This window comes from Neovison vison, chromosome 3 (assembly GCF_020171115.1).
Source record: "Neovison vison isolate M4711 chromosome 3, ASM_NN_V1, whole genome shotgun sequence".
Lineage (NCBI taxonomy): Eukaryota > Metazoa > Chordata > Mammalia > Carnivora > Mustelidae > Neogale > Neogale vison.
In genome coordinates, this window is record NC_058093.1 from 159087958 (window position 1) to 159104891 (window position 16934).

The following is a 16934-nucleotide window of genomic DNA, read 5'->3' on the forward strand; positions in this document are numbered from 1 at the left end:
AATGGAAAAAAAAGACAGACTCTTCAACAAAAGAGTCTGTGTTGGGAAAATTGGACAGCCACATGCAGAACAATGAAACTGAACCATTTCCTTACATCACACACACAAATAGACTCAAAATGAATGAAAGACTTCAATGTGAGAATCTATCAAAATCTTGAGGAGAACACAGGCAGCAACTTTTTCAACCTCAGCTGCAGCAACTTCTTCCTAGAAACACTGCCAAGGGCAAGGGAAGGAAGGGCAAAAATGAACTATTGGGACTTCATCAAGATCAAAATCTTTTGCACATCAAAGGAAACAGTCAACAAAACCAAAAGACAACCAACAGAATGCGAGAAGATATTTGCAAATGACCTATTAGATAAAGGGCTAATACCCAAAATCTATAAAGAACTTACTAAACTCAACACCCAAAGAACAAATATTCCAATCAAGAAATAGGCAGAAGACATTTCTGCAAAGAAGATATCCAAATGGCCAACAGACACATGAAAAAGTGCTCAACATCACTCAGGATCAGGGAAATACAAATCTAAACCACAGTGAGATACCACCTCACAGCAGCCAGAATGACTAAAGTAACAAATCAGGAAATGACAGATGTTGGGGAGGATGCGGAGAAAGGGGAACCCTCCTACACTGTTGGTGGGAATGCAAGCTGATGCATCCACTCTGGAAAACACTATGGAGTTTCCTCAAATAGTTAAAAATAGAGCTACCCTACAACCCAGCAATTGCCCTACTGGGTATTTACCCAAAGATACAAATGTAGTGATCCAAAGGGGTACATACACACCAGTGTTTACAGCAGCAATGCTCACAACAGCCAAACTATGGAAAGAATCCAGATGTCTATAAACAGATGAATGGATAAAGAAGATGTGGTCTATATATATAATGGACTATTATACAGCCATCAAAAAAATGAAATCTTGCCATGTGCGATGATGTGGATGGAACTAGAAGGTATTATGCTAAGCAAAATAAGTCAGTTAGAGAAAGGCAATTATCATATGATCTCACTGATACGAGGAATTTGAGAAACAAGACAGAGGATATAGGGAAGGGAGGGACAAATGAAACAAGATGAAACCAGAGAGGGAGACAAACCGTAAGAGACTCTCAGTCTTAAGAAACAAACTGAGTGTTGCTGGAATGGAGCAGTGTGATAGGGATAGGGTGGCTGGGGGATGGACACTGGGGAGGGCATATGCTATGGTGAGTGCTGTGAATTGTCTAAGACTGATGAATCACAGACCTATAGCCCTGAAACAAATAATACATTATATGTAAAAAAAAAAAAATCCGTAATATCTTAGGGAATTTTCAAGGGCCTGATTCAATTTCTGGAAAAGTCTTAAACGTAGAGCTGAGGCTACCCTGAAAAAGAAGAAACCCCTCCTGTGGATGGCAGTTTCATCCTGTACCTAAGAGTTCCAGCCTGATCTTCCTGACAGCCTGCCTGCCTTATGACTTCAGACTTGCTTAGCATAAGCCTATTTCTTGCAATACATCTCATAATACACGTCTCCTACTGCTTCTATTCTCTGGTTGACCCTGACTAATGCAGTCCTTCACCATGTCACATGATAGAACAAAGAAAGATTCTCTTTCCAACAAATAGCCCAGGGCTCAGATTCAAGGTTAAAGGATTAAAGCTTGCAGACACTGTTTACCAAAGGAGAAAATGCCAAATAGCAAAAGCAACACAAAAATCAATCCTCTTCACCACAGGAGCAATGTGAAAAACAAATGAGTTGAGTTCAATATGAAATTTTCTCTGTAGGATTATAAAAAATTAGCACTGTTTCATATGTAATAGCCAGTCCTTTGGAGACAGGCATCTACCTACAACAAATCATGGGCTAATCAAGATCACAACCATATCCTTAGACACTTTATGATCAAAATGTATGCTCAGAAACACAGTCATTGTTTCTTTTCATCTTATCTTCAAAGAAAACTCCAGTTACTCTACCTACCCAGGAAGTCCCTACATACATACTTCTACAAATAAAGGAATGCACTTGTTTTTTAACCTTTGTGTTTGTATGTGATTATCCTTTGTGTATTCCATTGTCTTGAATTCAAAAATCAATTTTTTAACTATATCCAGGCATTTAGAAAAGCCATTTGAAGCTACTGCTAATTAAAAATTGTTTATGGCAATGAAAAATTGTATATCCTCTCAGAGAGAGCTCTTGGGGCTTCTGAAAACAAGAATTAAAAAACTGACTTAATAATCACGTCTTTACCTTGTTGCCTCCATCCTTTTAAAGGCATATAAATATCTTACATGCCAGTGTAACGTTTTGGTAAAACGTCTTTGCCTTCTATCCATTCTGCCTGACTCCTTCTTGCCACTGCAAAATACCTTTGTGCAAATACTTCAGTTGTATAAATGAAACACAGCAATGCTTACTGATCCCTTTCAAATAAAAATCTTACATACCTGTAGGAAGAAAAAAGGAATCAAAACTTGGACATATCGACTAGATCCAGAAACAGTCCTTTGGGTACTACCCACCATTTGATACCGAAATCTGCAGCTGTAGGCTTTAGCCTAATCTCTATTAATTGGGGCTTGCAAAAAAGATGGTAACAAAGAAATCACACTTTTTTAACCAGCTGAACCTCCGAGACTATTGTTTTTCTGTATCTCCTGGGAAACAATGTTCACTATGCAAGATGCCACCCTTGTTCCAAATCAGGACAAGAATCCATATGTTTCAGATTGGAAACCGGATAGGCAGTTACTATCTAAACAGAAATCAAACTGCTCTTATTCCAAATAAAACTGGGAATGAGGTTATCAAAGTAAAGCCGACTCAAGTGGCAATGAAACTTCCAATTCCCCAATCCCACTAATGTTGTCTGGAAAGAAAATTACTTCTACGAAGATTTGTATATGTTTGTTAAAGTGAAGGATAAAAACCACCACGACTCTATTCATTTGTGTGCAGCATATTAAATGTAAATGATTACACAATTTATTATCCAGCTCCTTGTATTTAACCAGTGGTAGCAGCAATATTCTTCAGGAAATTACTCTAATTTCTGTAGATGATGCTCTCTACCCCCTGCCCCATATACATATAAATCAGACCCTAGGAAAATGATATGCAGCCAAATAATCTAATATCCTGCAAATCCATGAATTGCCATCTTAGAAAATATTTATCTCACAAACCCACTGTATACTAAGAGGACAGATATAATTAAAAAATTATCCAGTGTCAAGAACATGTAGATTTTACACATGAAGGTAATTCTAAGGATATGCTATACGATGTACAAGGGGACAGTGGGTTTGTCCTTTCCTATTTGAGTACCATTAATATGCAAAGTAACAAAGCATGTGTAGACAATAGCTGGGAAGAACCTCGAGTAGACTTATGTTTTAGTCTATTAGTCATTACTTAGAAACTGTGCTTGTGGGGCACCTAGGTGGCTCAGTTGAGTGTCCAATTCTTGATTTATCAAGTTATCATTAACCAGGACATAAGTCTCATAAATAGAATTTGAGTATTTGCTACCTCTTGTCTTAGCATTGTATCTATTTTTTAATACAGAGTAGGTGGTCATCTTAAAGAATTAAGTTTTAAAAAGCAATTACCAACTAGAGGAAGGGGTATGTGGGCAGAAAATCTTGAGAAAGAAGGCTGATATGGTCTAAGAGTATGCAAAACTTTGTAACATTTCTTTTGTTCTTATCTATTTTGAATACTGAGTAATATTATTTAAGTTATAATGAGAAATTTATATGCCATATACCATAAATTTTAAGTTATAATGAGATAAATTTATATACCATTTATATACCAATGAGATAAATTTATATACCATAACCATACCATTATATACCATATATACCATATACCAATTTACAGTAATTCTTAGTAAGTTTAGAGTTGTGCAACTATCACCAAAATATAATTTTAGAGTAATTCTAACACCCCCAAAGGAAACCTCATACTCATTTGCAGTTGCTCCTATTTTCTACTCCCTGTACTAGGTGATCACTGACATCCTTTATCTACAGATTTACCATTTCTGGACATTTCATATAGACAGAAGACATAATTCACAATCTCTTGTGAGAACTTCTTTCAGTTAACTTGTTTTCAACGTTATCCACATTGTAGCATGTATTACTACTTTGTTCGTTTTTATTGTCAAATATTCCCCTGTATAGATACACATCATTTTGTATATCCATTCATCAGTTGCTAGACATTTGGGTTATATCCACTTTTTGGCTGTTACGGATAATACTACCGTGAGAATTCATAGAGAAGTCTTTGTGTAGATGAATGTTATCTAGGAGTGGAATTGCTGGATCCTGTGGTTCTATGTTTAAGTGATGATTTTTATATTTATCAGAAAGGCAAGTGATTTAAAGAGTGGAATATGGGTCTAAAGAAAGTACTAGGTCGTTTTCTTTTTATTATGGCTCAAAATTACTTGAGAGATTTGAGAGATGATAGGAAGATCACTATACAATCCTTGAAAATTTCTCTATTATTGAAGCTATATGATATTCAATTAATAGCAAACTTTTTTTTTTCTCATTTTAGTTATGATTTATAGTGGGATGTCTTTGAGTTCAATTTTACCAATGACATCCCACCCATGTTAATCAGTCAGGTTGTTAAAGAGCTCTGAAATACTGGAGAAATGTAATCTTTTTACATGAAGAATTCTTTTTTAAAAGACTTTATTTTTCAGAGAGAGAGAGAGAGCACAGCAGAGGAAGAGGGAGAAACAGTCTCCCCACTGAGCAAGGAGCCAAATGTGGGGCTCCAGCCCAGGACCCTAGGATCATGACCTGAGCTGAAGGTAGACACTGCTATAAACATTGGGGTACAGATGCCCCTTCAGATGACATTTGTATCTTTGGGGTAAATACCTACTAGTGCAATTGCTGGGTTCTAAGGTAGCTCTATTTTTAACTTCTTGAGGAACCTCCATACTGTTTTCCAGAGTGGCTGTTTCAGCTTCCATTTCCACCACCACTTTCTCCACATCCTCACCAACATCTGTTGTTTCCTGACATGTTAATTTTAGCCATTCTGACTGGTGTGAGCTGGCATCTCATTGTGGTTTTGATTTGTATTTCCCTGATGCCAAGTGATATTGAGTATTTCTTCATGTGTCTATTGGCCATTTGTATGTCTTCCTTGGAGAAATATCTGTATCTTCTGCCCATTCCCTGATTGGATTATTTGTTGTTTTGGTGTGGAGTTTGTTAAGTTCTTTACAGATTTTGGATACTAGCCCTTTATCTGATAGGTTATTTGCAAATATCTTCTCCCATTCTGTAGGTCATCTTTTGGTTTTGTCAACTGTTTCTTTTGCTGTGCAAAAGCTTTTTTATCTTGATAAAGTCCTAATAGCTCATTTTTGCCTTTGTTTCCCTTGTCTTCTGAGATGTTTCTAGTTGGAAGTTGCTATGTCTGAGGTCAAAGAGGTAGCTGCCCGTGTTCTCTTCCAGGATTTTGATGGATTCCTGTCTCACATTTAGGTTTTTCATCTGTTTCCATTGTTTTTAATTTTTATTTTCCCATGATTAGTTGTCAGAAGACTTTATATATGTGTTGGCTCTTTGGGTTTATTCTTCTGAGAGTTGCCTCTTAGGGTAGTTTGCCTTATTAACTTAAGGGAATTTTAATAATTTTTATAATACGGATGTAACACTTCTTAATCATCCCTTTAATGACTTCTTATTATACCTTCCCCTGAGATTATTCCAGGTATCTCTTTCCTCCTCCCAGATACTGTCCTTAACCACCACCTTTCTTAGTAGATGACCTCACTTCTTTCTCTACTGAGAAGATTGAGATTTTAAAAAATCCATTGCACCAATATTTTATGAACACATACTATATGATGAATATTTAATCTTCATAACCTATAGAAGATATGTTATAACATATCATATATAACAAGACACTTGTGATCCTTGCCCTCATGAATCTTAAAGTTGGGTGGTGGTATGAGAATTCAGAATACTGAAACAGGGAACAATGAGAGACATATGCTATACATAGGTGATCAGGAAAGTACCCTCTTAGGAGATCATATTTAAGCTCTCATCTAAAAAAAGTTAACACAAGGAAGAACAGGGTTAAGAGTGCCAAAGACAGCTATAGGTATGCTGCAGCATATACTAGAAATTGAAAGAAGACCAAGGTTAATGAAGTTGGAACATAGGATTCAAGGAAGAAAAAACATAAAGGACCCTAAAGGCCACGGTAGGAAGTTCAAATTTTAAGTAAGGGTCAGTAAACATTTAAGAAGGAGAGTTGTATAAAATGAGATAAGCAGAAGGTGATCATGTAGAATATTCTAAGACAGGCAAAGATTTTAGATTTCACTCTACAAGATTGAGGAATCTGAAAATTTTAGGCTGGGGTAGACGGTTATTTTTAAATGATCTTTCCATCTGCTGTGGAAAATGAATTGTGTGGGGGTAAGAACAGAACTCTTTATAGAATATAGAAGCTCAGTCTATGGCAATATCACCCTGAATGTGCCCGATCTCGTCTGATCTCGGAAGCTAAGCAGGGTCGGGCCTGTTTAGTACTTGGATGTAAGAATAGAGAAGCTCAGGTTTGAACTAATGTTGGGAGGAATACATACATTTTGGAGGTAGAATAGAAATAAAACAGTATCTTGGGGCGCCTGGGTGGCTCAGTGGGTTAAAGCCTCTGTCTTCAGCTCAGGTCATGATCCCAGCGTCCTGGGACTGAGCCCCGCATTGGGCTCTCTGCTCAGCGGGGAGCCTACTTCCCTTCCTTTCTCTCTGTCTACCTCTCTGCCTACTTGTGATCTCTCTCTGTCGAATAAATAAATAAAATCTTAAAAAAAAAAGAAATAAAACAATATCTTATGGATTGCTTGTGAGGGGAGAGAGAAGAAAGGAGAGAAGTGAAGGACATTTTTTGACTTGAGTGGCTAGTATTTATTGAAATGAAGTTTTGGATGGGGTGAAAATGGAGTGGGGGGTAGAAAAGGAAATAAGATTTCTGTTTTAGCTTTGTTTTCTGTAAGATACCTACCAGACAGTTTAGTAGAAGTCTTGTACAGACAAGATCCATGGGTTTAATGATTAGAGGGAAAGGTCAGGCCTGTAGAAACAAATTTGGGAGCCACCAACATATAGATGATATTTGAAGCCAAGGGCCTAGATAAAGTCACACTCGTAAAATTGTAGAAAAAAGGGAAGAAGGGGTGGGTGTAGGTACAAGTGGAGAAAGAGAAGCCTATAACAAATAAGTGAAAGGTTGACCAGTGATAGAAATGAATCATCCTACCCTTTTTAGAACTGGGCTCCATCAATTACTCATCTTGCAATCTTTTCTTTCACCAGTTACTTCTCAGGATTATCAACATTTCAAATCATTCCTCGCTCCATCATCCTACCCTTTTTAGGACTGGGCTCCATCAATTACTCATCTTGCAATCTTTTCTTTCACCAGTTACTTCTCAGGATTATCAACATTTCAAATCATTCCTCGCTCCAAATTCATACTCTTTCAACCAAATTTCTGCTTTTCCTCTTTTGCTTCTACTACACGGCCCTAGCCTGTTTCTTTGACAGCTTTTCAGATTGTCACTCCTGTTTTTTCAGACTCTTACATCTAGGCATTTTCAAAGGTTCTGTTTACATTTCTCTGAACTTTTTCTCAGAAACTAATACTCATTCCTACAGGGGCAACACCAATCTAGATGACTCCCAAATCTAAACCTCTAACTTAAATTTCTCTTAGGAGATTTAAATTCAAATTTTTACTTACATACTAGGTACCTTGGGTTGGAAATCCAATCTGTTTAATAATTAGATAATCAGGGGCACCTGGGTGGCTCAGTGGGTTAAGCCGCTGCCTTCGGCTCAGGCCGTGATCTCGGGGTCCTGGGATGGAGTCCCGCATCGGGCTCTCTGCTCAGCAGGGAGCCTGCTTCCTCCTCTCTCTCTGCCTGCCTCTCTTCCTACTTGTGATCTCTCTCTGTCAAATAAATAAATAAAATCTTTAAAAAAAATAATTAGATAATCAGGTTAGAGATGGAAGAAACTGAAAATCTAGTTGAAGTTTCTGTTTATAGGCAAGGAGACTGAAGAGCATAGCATGACCTTGAAAGTCACTGGCTAATTTCTGGAAGGACTAAAACCTAGTATTCTTGACCCTCACTCCAATGGTCTTTAAAATAAAATTAATCATCACTATCACAAAATCAATTCCTTTTCCTGACGTTTTTATTCTTCCAGCCACATGGATCCAAAACCTTTGTTCTGATATTTAAACCCATTCATAATCTAACCCAAGTTATGATTTTAATCTTAATTTCATTTTCCCTTGCACTTCCTGTAAAACTAAAGTGTACTTCCTGCTATGCCCTTCACATACCGTGTGATTATCTTCCTTCACTCAGACTCTCTGCATGTCTTCACCCACATGAAACACTCATACACATCCAAAGATGCCCCTAACCCATCGAAATTTTATCCTATCTTTTAGGGCTGGGTTCAAATAGTACATCTTCAAAAACCTTTTCTTAATTTGTGTTTCCTTTGTAGCCCTTATACTATCTAATAGGTGATAAATATTGGGATATTTGCCTTACTCTACTATTAGAGTACTTGATGGTAGGGGATTCTATATGTTTCCTGTAGTACTTAGCAAGCCAGTTTTTCTTGATGGTAGGAGATTCTGTATATTTCCTGTAGTACTTAGCAAGCCAGTTGTTAAATTAATATTAATAGATGTCTAATAAAAGTTTTGTTGCTCAGTATTATACAAAAATACAAAATGGTCGGATTTTTAGAAATCTGCAGAATTACAGAATTAATTTTAATTTGTAAGGGTCATCTTTGCATAGCCAACAAAAAGACACCAAAGTAACTAAAAAACAAACCAGAAAACCTATAAGCAATCAGAGTTCTTGTGACTCTTTAGGTCATTATCATCTTTCATGTGGTAATTATCTTCCAGTGGTTTGGCTCAGCTGTGCCCTACTATTTGCTCTTATTTGTCATTAAGGCCTCACATATTATTTATTTTCATTCTATAGCATTTATGCAGGAAGGCAGCAATGTAAGCTCCCTTGCCTGTGATTCTTCCCACAGATAATAGAAAATAAATTGCAATTAGATTTTGGTAATTGTATATAATTAACTCAAAATGAGCTGTTAATTATAAAAAATATGTTTTTCACTTCCTCATTATCTCATTTATTTTAGTTCCAAATTCTTAATGCCTCACTTGAGTAAGTTTAATATTTTAAATACACATTTTTAATACTAAGGTAATTTAAATTTCCAAATAAACAAAATTTAACTTAAAATTAAATTTTATCTAGGGAATTCCACTGGCAAAATCAAAGAGCTTGCAAAGTAGAAAGAAGGTCATTTCCCACAACAGTTTTATATTATATTTTCTAAAATCAACAGACATTTTTTATTTAAATCATTCTGCAAAGGCTTCTCAAGCTGTATGTATTCTCCCTTGACCCATCTCTATCTCTTTCTGGGTTAGTGAAGACTATCATTTTCATAGCCAAATGAATCAAGGAGACAGATGAATTCATTGCCTTTACTTCTTTGAATCTCACATTAGATTAAATAATTTAAGTGCTGTTGAGTAAGAATTCTTGGATTTCCAAAGATGTCAGACTTTGGAAGCAGTTGCCAGAGTTTATTCAAACTCTTACAATGTAGATTAATATTTTAAAAGGTCTATGATGTGATAAAAGGCATATTAGGAAATATTTTTTTGGAAGCAGTGTATAGTCTTCCCTCGTTTTTATCATAATTGGAATGTAGGACATGCATGCCCAGGTGCACTTAAACTTTTAAAACATGTCCATCTCTTACACTGGAGTGCTAGTTTGTAAAGCACTCACTCCACTTACCCGAACAGCAGTGATGAAAACTTTCATGAATTGCAAGCAGGAGTATGCATTGCTACAATCTTTTGGAAAAGAAAATTGGCATGAACTATTATAATTTATAACTCTAACTTACATCAAAATATCTTTACGTAAAAATAGCCTCTGACTTATTCATGTTGGGGAATTTATTCTAAAAAAAAATATAAGTACCTGAACATAAGGCTATAAGTACAGTCATGCTTGTTTTAGTCTTGCGCATAGTGGTAAAGAACTTAAAACAACCTGAATGGCCAAAAATAGAAGTGCTGGATAAGTTACAGTATATAAAGAAACCACAGACTAATATGCTTTTATAAAAAAAGTTAGCTTTCTATTAGTTTAGTTTTGTATTAGTTTTTGATTGTATTTGTTTTAGTTTTAGTTTTATTTGTATTAGTTTTATACTGCTGCTAAAATGAATTATCACAAATTTAGTGGCTTCGACAACACAAATGTATTGTTCTACAGTTCCTGTAGGTCAGAAGTCTGACACAGGTCTCATTGCGAGGTGTAGGCTAGTTCCTTTCTGGAGGTCTAAGAGAGGATGTTTCCTTGCTCATTTGGGTTGTTGGCAGAATTCAGTTCCTGGCAGTTAGAAGATTGAGGTCCCCATTTCCTTCATGGCTGTCAGCTGAGGACTGTCCCAAGCTTCTAGAAGCTACTTGCATTCCTTGGCTTGTGACCTCCTCCCTCCATTTTCAAAGCCAGCAATGACAGGTTAAGTCACTCTTGTGCTTGGAATCTCTCCTTCTCCTTTCCTTTCATCTCTCGGACCCAGCACAGACCCACTTTTGGGGGCTTGTAATTAGACTGGGCCCACCCAGATAATCCAGGATAATCCAAACATCCAAAATATATCATAGTATATCTATAGTTATCAAAGTATAACTAAAAGTAAATTGGAATTTAACACACTGGACCACATGAATGTAACATATATATTCAGAATATTCTATCCTGAGGTGCCTGAGTGGCTCAGTCGGTTATGTGTCTGCCTTTGGCTCAGATCACAATCTCAGTGTCCTAGGTTTAAGCCCAGCATTTGGCTCCCTGTTCTGTGGGGAGCACGCTTCTTCCTCTCCCTCTACCACCTCCCCTGCTTGTGTTCCTTGTCTTTCTCAAATAAATAAATAAAATCTTAAAAAAAAAAGAACATTCTTTCCCCAAACAGTAGAATATACATTCTTTTCAAGTATACATGGAACATTCCCCAGAATAGATCGCATTACACCAAAAAAATACTGAAATCAGGGGCACCTGGGTGGCTCAGTCAGTTAAACATCTGCCTTTGGCTTGGGTCATGATCCCAAGGTTCTGGGATCAAGTCCCACACCTAGGGCTCTCTGCTCAGTGGGGTGCTTGCTTCTGCCTTTACCTCTACCTGCTGCTCTACTTGTGTTCTCTCTCTTTCTTTCTCTCTGGCAAATAAATAAATAAATAAAATCTTAAAAAAAAAAAACAAACCCAAACTTATGCATATTATGCATCTTTTCTGAATACAACAATATGAAACCAGAAACCAGTCATAAGAAAAAATCAGGAAAGAACACAAATATATGGAGGAAAAATAACATGCTACTAAACAATGAATGGGTCAACCAGTAAATCAAAGAGAAATAAAAATATATAGAGAGACAAATGAAAATGAAAACACAGCAGTCCAAAATCTTTGGGATACAGCTAAAGTTGTTCTAAGAGGGAAGATTATAATACTGGCCAATCTCAAGAAACAAGAAAAATCTCACATAAACAACCTAACTTTACACCTAGAGGAGCTAGAAAAATATGACCAAACAAAACCCAAAGCCAGTAGAAGGAAGGAAATGGTAAAGATTAGAACAGAAATAAATGCAACAGAGACTAAAGAAACAATAGAACAGATGAATGAAACCAGGAGATGGTTCTTTAAACAGTTAAACAAAATTGATAAACCTTTAGCCAGATTCACTAAGAAAAAAAAAAAGACTCACATATGTAAAATCAGAAATGAAGGAGATATAACAACCAGCACTACAGAAATACAAAGAATTATAAAATTATAAAAGTTATAGGCCAACAAACTGGACAATCTAGAAGAAATAGATAAATTCCTAGAAACATGTAAACATCCAAAACTGAATCAGAAATAGAAAAGTTGAGCAGACCCATTATTAGCCAATGAAATTCAATCAGTAATAGAAAAACTCCCAAGAGAGATGGAGAGGAGAAGTGAGTTGGGGGAATTGGAGGGAGAGATGAACCATGAAAGACTATGGACTCTGAGAAACAAACTGAGGGTTTTGGAGGGGAGGGGGGTGGGGGGTTGGGTGAGCCTGGTGGTGGGTATTATGGAGGGCACGTATTGCATGGAGCACTGGATGTGGTGCATAAACAGTGAATTCTGCTATACTGAAAAGAAATTTAAAAAGAAAATTAAAGAAAAAAAAGAAAGAAGTCCAGGACAGATGGCTTCACAGATTAATTCTACCAAACACTTAAAGAAGAGTTAATACCTATTCTAAAAAAGAAAGAAGTCCAGGACAGATGGCTTAACAGATTAATTCTACCAAACAAAGAAGAGTTAATACCTATTCTTCTCAAACTATTCCAAAAAATAGAAGAAGGAGAGCTTCCAAATTCATTCTATGAGGCCACAGATTACCAGATACCAAAATTAGGTAAAAATACTATAAGAAACCAAAAAGACCAAAACAACCCACCCTTCCCAAAAACAAACACCAAAACCAAAAAAAGATCCAAAGCCAAAAAACTATAGATCAATATCTCTGATAAACATAGATGCAAAAATCCTCAACAAAATATTAGCAAACCAAATCCAACATTACATTAAAAAGTCATCTACCTCTATAAAGTAAGATTTATTCTAGGGATGCAAGAGTGATTCAATATTCACAAATTAATCAGTGTGATACATCACATTAATAAGAGAAAGAATAAAAATCATTTAATCATCTTATTAAAGGGGTTACTATCCAAAATATATAAAGAACTTATGGAATTTGATACCCTCCAAACTGAATAATCCAATTAAAAACTGGATAGAGAACCCGAATAGACATTTTTCCAAAGAAGACAAACATATGGCCAACAGACACCTGAAAAGATCCTCAACACTAATCATCAGGGAAATGGAAATAAAAATTACAATGAGATATCACCATACATCTGTCAGAATGGCTAAAATTAAAAAAAATACAAGAAATAACATCTATAGGCTTAAGAAGCAGAGAATAAGGCCCTCATCCACCATTGGTGGGAATGCAAATTGGTACAGCCACTGTAGAAAACAGTCTGGAATTTCTTGCTTTCTTTTTTTTTTTTTTTTTTTTTAAAGATTTTATTTATTTATTTGATAGACAGAGATCACAAGTAGGCAGAGAGGCAGGCAGAGAGAGAGAGAGAGAGAGAGAAGGACCCTGAGATCATGACCTGAGCTGAAGGCAGAGGCTTAACCCACTGAGCCACCCAGGTGCCCCTGGAATTTCTTCAAAATATTAAAAATAGAATTTCCATATGATCCAGTAATTTCAGTATTGGGCATCTACCTCAAGAAAACAAAAAACATCTCTTCAAAAAGACACATACACTCCTGTGTTTATTGCAGCATTATTTATAATAGCCAAGATATGGAAGCAACCCAAGTGTCCATCTATAAATGAACGGAAAAAGATGTGGTATATATGTACAGTGGAGTATTACTTAGCCATAAAAAATAATTAAAACTTGCCATTTACAACAACATGGATGGATCTAGAAAGTATTATGATAAGTGAACTAAGTCCATCAGAGAAGAGAAATACCACACGATTTCACTCATATGTGGAATTTAAGAAACAAAACAAATGAAAAGGAAAAGTAAAGAGAAAAATCCCAAACCAGACTCTTAACTATAGAACAGAAGGGTGGGGGAATGGGTAAAAATAGGTAAAGGGAACTAAGAGTACAGTTATCTTGACCAGCATTGAGTAATGTATAGAATTGTTGAATCATTATAACGTACACCAGAAACTAACGCTGCATGTTAACTATATTGGAATTAAAAAAAAAAAAAGATGTGATGCATGTGGGCACGCGCGCACACATGCACATACACACCCACCCTGGAATATCAGTTAGTCAGAATGATATCTTTTTTTTTTTTAATTTATTTGACAGACAGAGATCACAAGTAGGCAGAGAGGCAGGCAGAGAGAAAGGGAAGCAGACTCTCTGCTCAGTAGACAGGCCGATGTTGGGATCCATCCCAGGACCCTGACATCATTACCCGAGCTGAAGGCAGAAGCTTTAACCCACTGAGCCACCCACTCGCCCCAGTCAGAATGATACCTTGCCATTCATGACAACACAGATGAACTAGAGGGTATTCTATAATGCTAAGTGAAATAAGTCAGACAGAGAAAGACAAATACCATATGATTTCACTCAGATGTGAGATTTGAGGAGTAAACCAACCAAACAAAGAAAAAAGAGACAAACAAAAATCAGACTCTTAAATATACAGAACAAACTGATGGTTACCGGAGGGGAGGTGGGTAGGGGGATGGGTGAAGTAGATCAAAGTGATCTAGGGTATGCTTACGCTGATGAGCACTGAGTGATGTACAAAACTGTTGAATCATTATTTGTATACCTGAAACAAATATGACACTGTATGCTAATTACATTTGAATTTTAAAAAGTGGGATATGAAACAAAATATGTAATATAATACATATCATATACCATAAAGAAATAAGATCTAGAAGTTATGTATTTTCTTTAGATGATGAGATTATAGGTATGTGCTAATTTCTTCTTCCGGCTTATCAGCATTTTATATATATATTTTTTGTACCATAAGGAAGCAAGTAAATATATAAGCAGGATTACAGAGGGCTCCAGGAGGGATATCTTAAAAAACCAAAAAATAAAGAAGAAAGAAGGGAATAAAGCAGCAAAAGAATGTAATGAAGACATGATAGAATAACTAATGTGTTTAAATATATTCAGAGAATCAAACTTTCTGGGTGAGTTTGGGAATTATAAGATGTGAGAATGTAAATTGTGCAAGGTCAGAAATTTTTCTTTTGTGCATTGCTATATCCCCCAAAGTTTAGAATGTGTCTAATACCTGGCGGGAAACTTTATAAATATTTGAATGAATGAACAAATCAATGAGTACACAGAAAATTAAATAAGGTATTTCTAATCTCTAAAGAAAACAGTTATATGGAAATTAAATTTAGTAATCATATAGTACATGGACCTGCTGTGTATAAAATAGATACAATCTTATTGTAACCATCTTATGATATAGCTATATTGCAAGGACAGAATGAAGGGAAAAGGGAAATATTGTTTTTACACCCATGTGTGTGGGTATGTATATTAGGGGGGAAGTGGAAAAGGAAAGGAGGGGAGAAGGAAGAAATGTGAGGAAATGCGAGGAGAGAGGGAGAAAGCCAACAGATGGTTATCTGTGAGAGCTAAGTCACCATCTTTCATAGAAGAAAGCTAATACTCAATGCCTACAGAAGTCTGTTTTTCAGAAATATGGATATAATGCTAGAAGAAACAGATAAAGAAACATCTAAAACAGTCAAAACTTCTTCTCTCTGAAGAGTGAAAATTGGGAGTACTGCTTCTCCACTGTAGAGGAGGCTGCTATTTTGCATAAGCCTTGTTGAACTAGTGGAGTTTTTAAACTATCCATGTGCTTGATATCAACAGTAAAAATTAAATAAAAAATAAATTACAGCAAGTCATAAGAAGACAAATACTGTATGATTCCCCTTATATGAGGTAATGGAGTAATCAAACTTATAGAAATGGACAGTAGAAAGGTGGTTGCCAGGTGCTCCCTACCGGGAGAGGAAATGTGGAGCAGTTTGATGGGTATGGTGATTCAATTTTGCAAGATAAAAAAGTTCTGGAGAGTGGCAGGGGGGTGGGAGGTTGGGGTACCAGGTGGTGGGTATTATAGAGGGCATGGCTTGCATGGAGCACTGGGTGTGGTGAAAAAATAATGAATACTGTTTTTCTGAAAATAAATAAATTGGAGAGAAAAAAAAGTTCTGGAGATTGGTTACATAAAAATGTGAATATACTTAGTACTACTGAACTGTACACTAAAAAATGGCTGAGATGGTACATTTTATATTATGTGTATTTTACCAAAATTAAAAGATGGCAGAATTGTCTGAAATGAGAATTCTTAGGTTTTTTTACACTGGATGAGTAGTTTCTATAGGACCAAACTCCCATAGTTAACAATTAAAACACTGGGTAGAAAAAACAAAAACCAAACAGAACAAAACAAAACAACAACCAAACCTGAAGCACTGAAGAGTCATTGAAAACAAGCAGAAACTGGAAGAGGATCAGCACTTGAAAAAAGACTGGCACTGGGAGAGTGCTTATTATTATTTTTTTTCTTTTTTTTTAATGGCTTTCAGCTGAAGGTCAGTCTTAAAGAACCAGAGGACAGAGTCTGAGCTGACCAAAGCACATGAAAAGGGAAAAATCCTGGAGAGGTAAGAGAGAAAGACTGAAAGCCTCAAATTCTGTGTAACAACCCTGCCAGTTGTGGCTGACCCCTGAACTACCTGCAAATAGGGCAGACTCAAACATCTACCCCAATTAAAAGAGCTCAGCAGTGATTTTCACTGTTGCTCAAGGGAAACAGAGCTTGTAATTTGAATTCAGTTAAGTAAACTGCTTGCTACCATATAAAAATTAACATTGTTTAGAGGGATTATAATTGAATTCCAGAGTCATTCACAATACTAGGAAACAAGAAAAAAATTGCTAAATGTACAAAGGAATGTACAAATGTACAAATGACCAATACTCAAGAGAAAAGTTGACCAATGAGACAAACCCCAAGATGATTCAGGTGTTAGAACTGGAGAAAAGCATTTTAAAGGAAAAATATACTTGTAATGAATAAAAAAGGAAAGTTCATCAGAGAAATAGAAAATTTAAACAAAGATCCAAATGGAAAGCCTAAAACTAAAAAATCC

The 16934-nt window shown here is 36.1% G+C and overlaps 1 protein-coding gene across 6 annotated transcripts in view; it reads right to left on the reverse strand.

The window, feature by feature from the left end:
- The window catches only part of KIAA1328 (KIAA1328 ortholog), a 322116-nt gene that overhangs the window by 102203 nt on the left and 202979 nt on the right, over nt 1-16934 (reverse strand). The window lies entirely within an intron of this gene.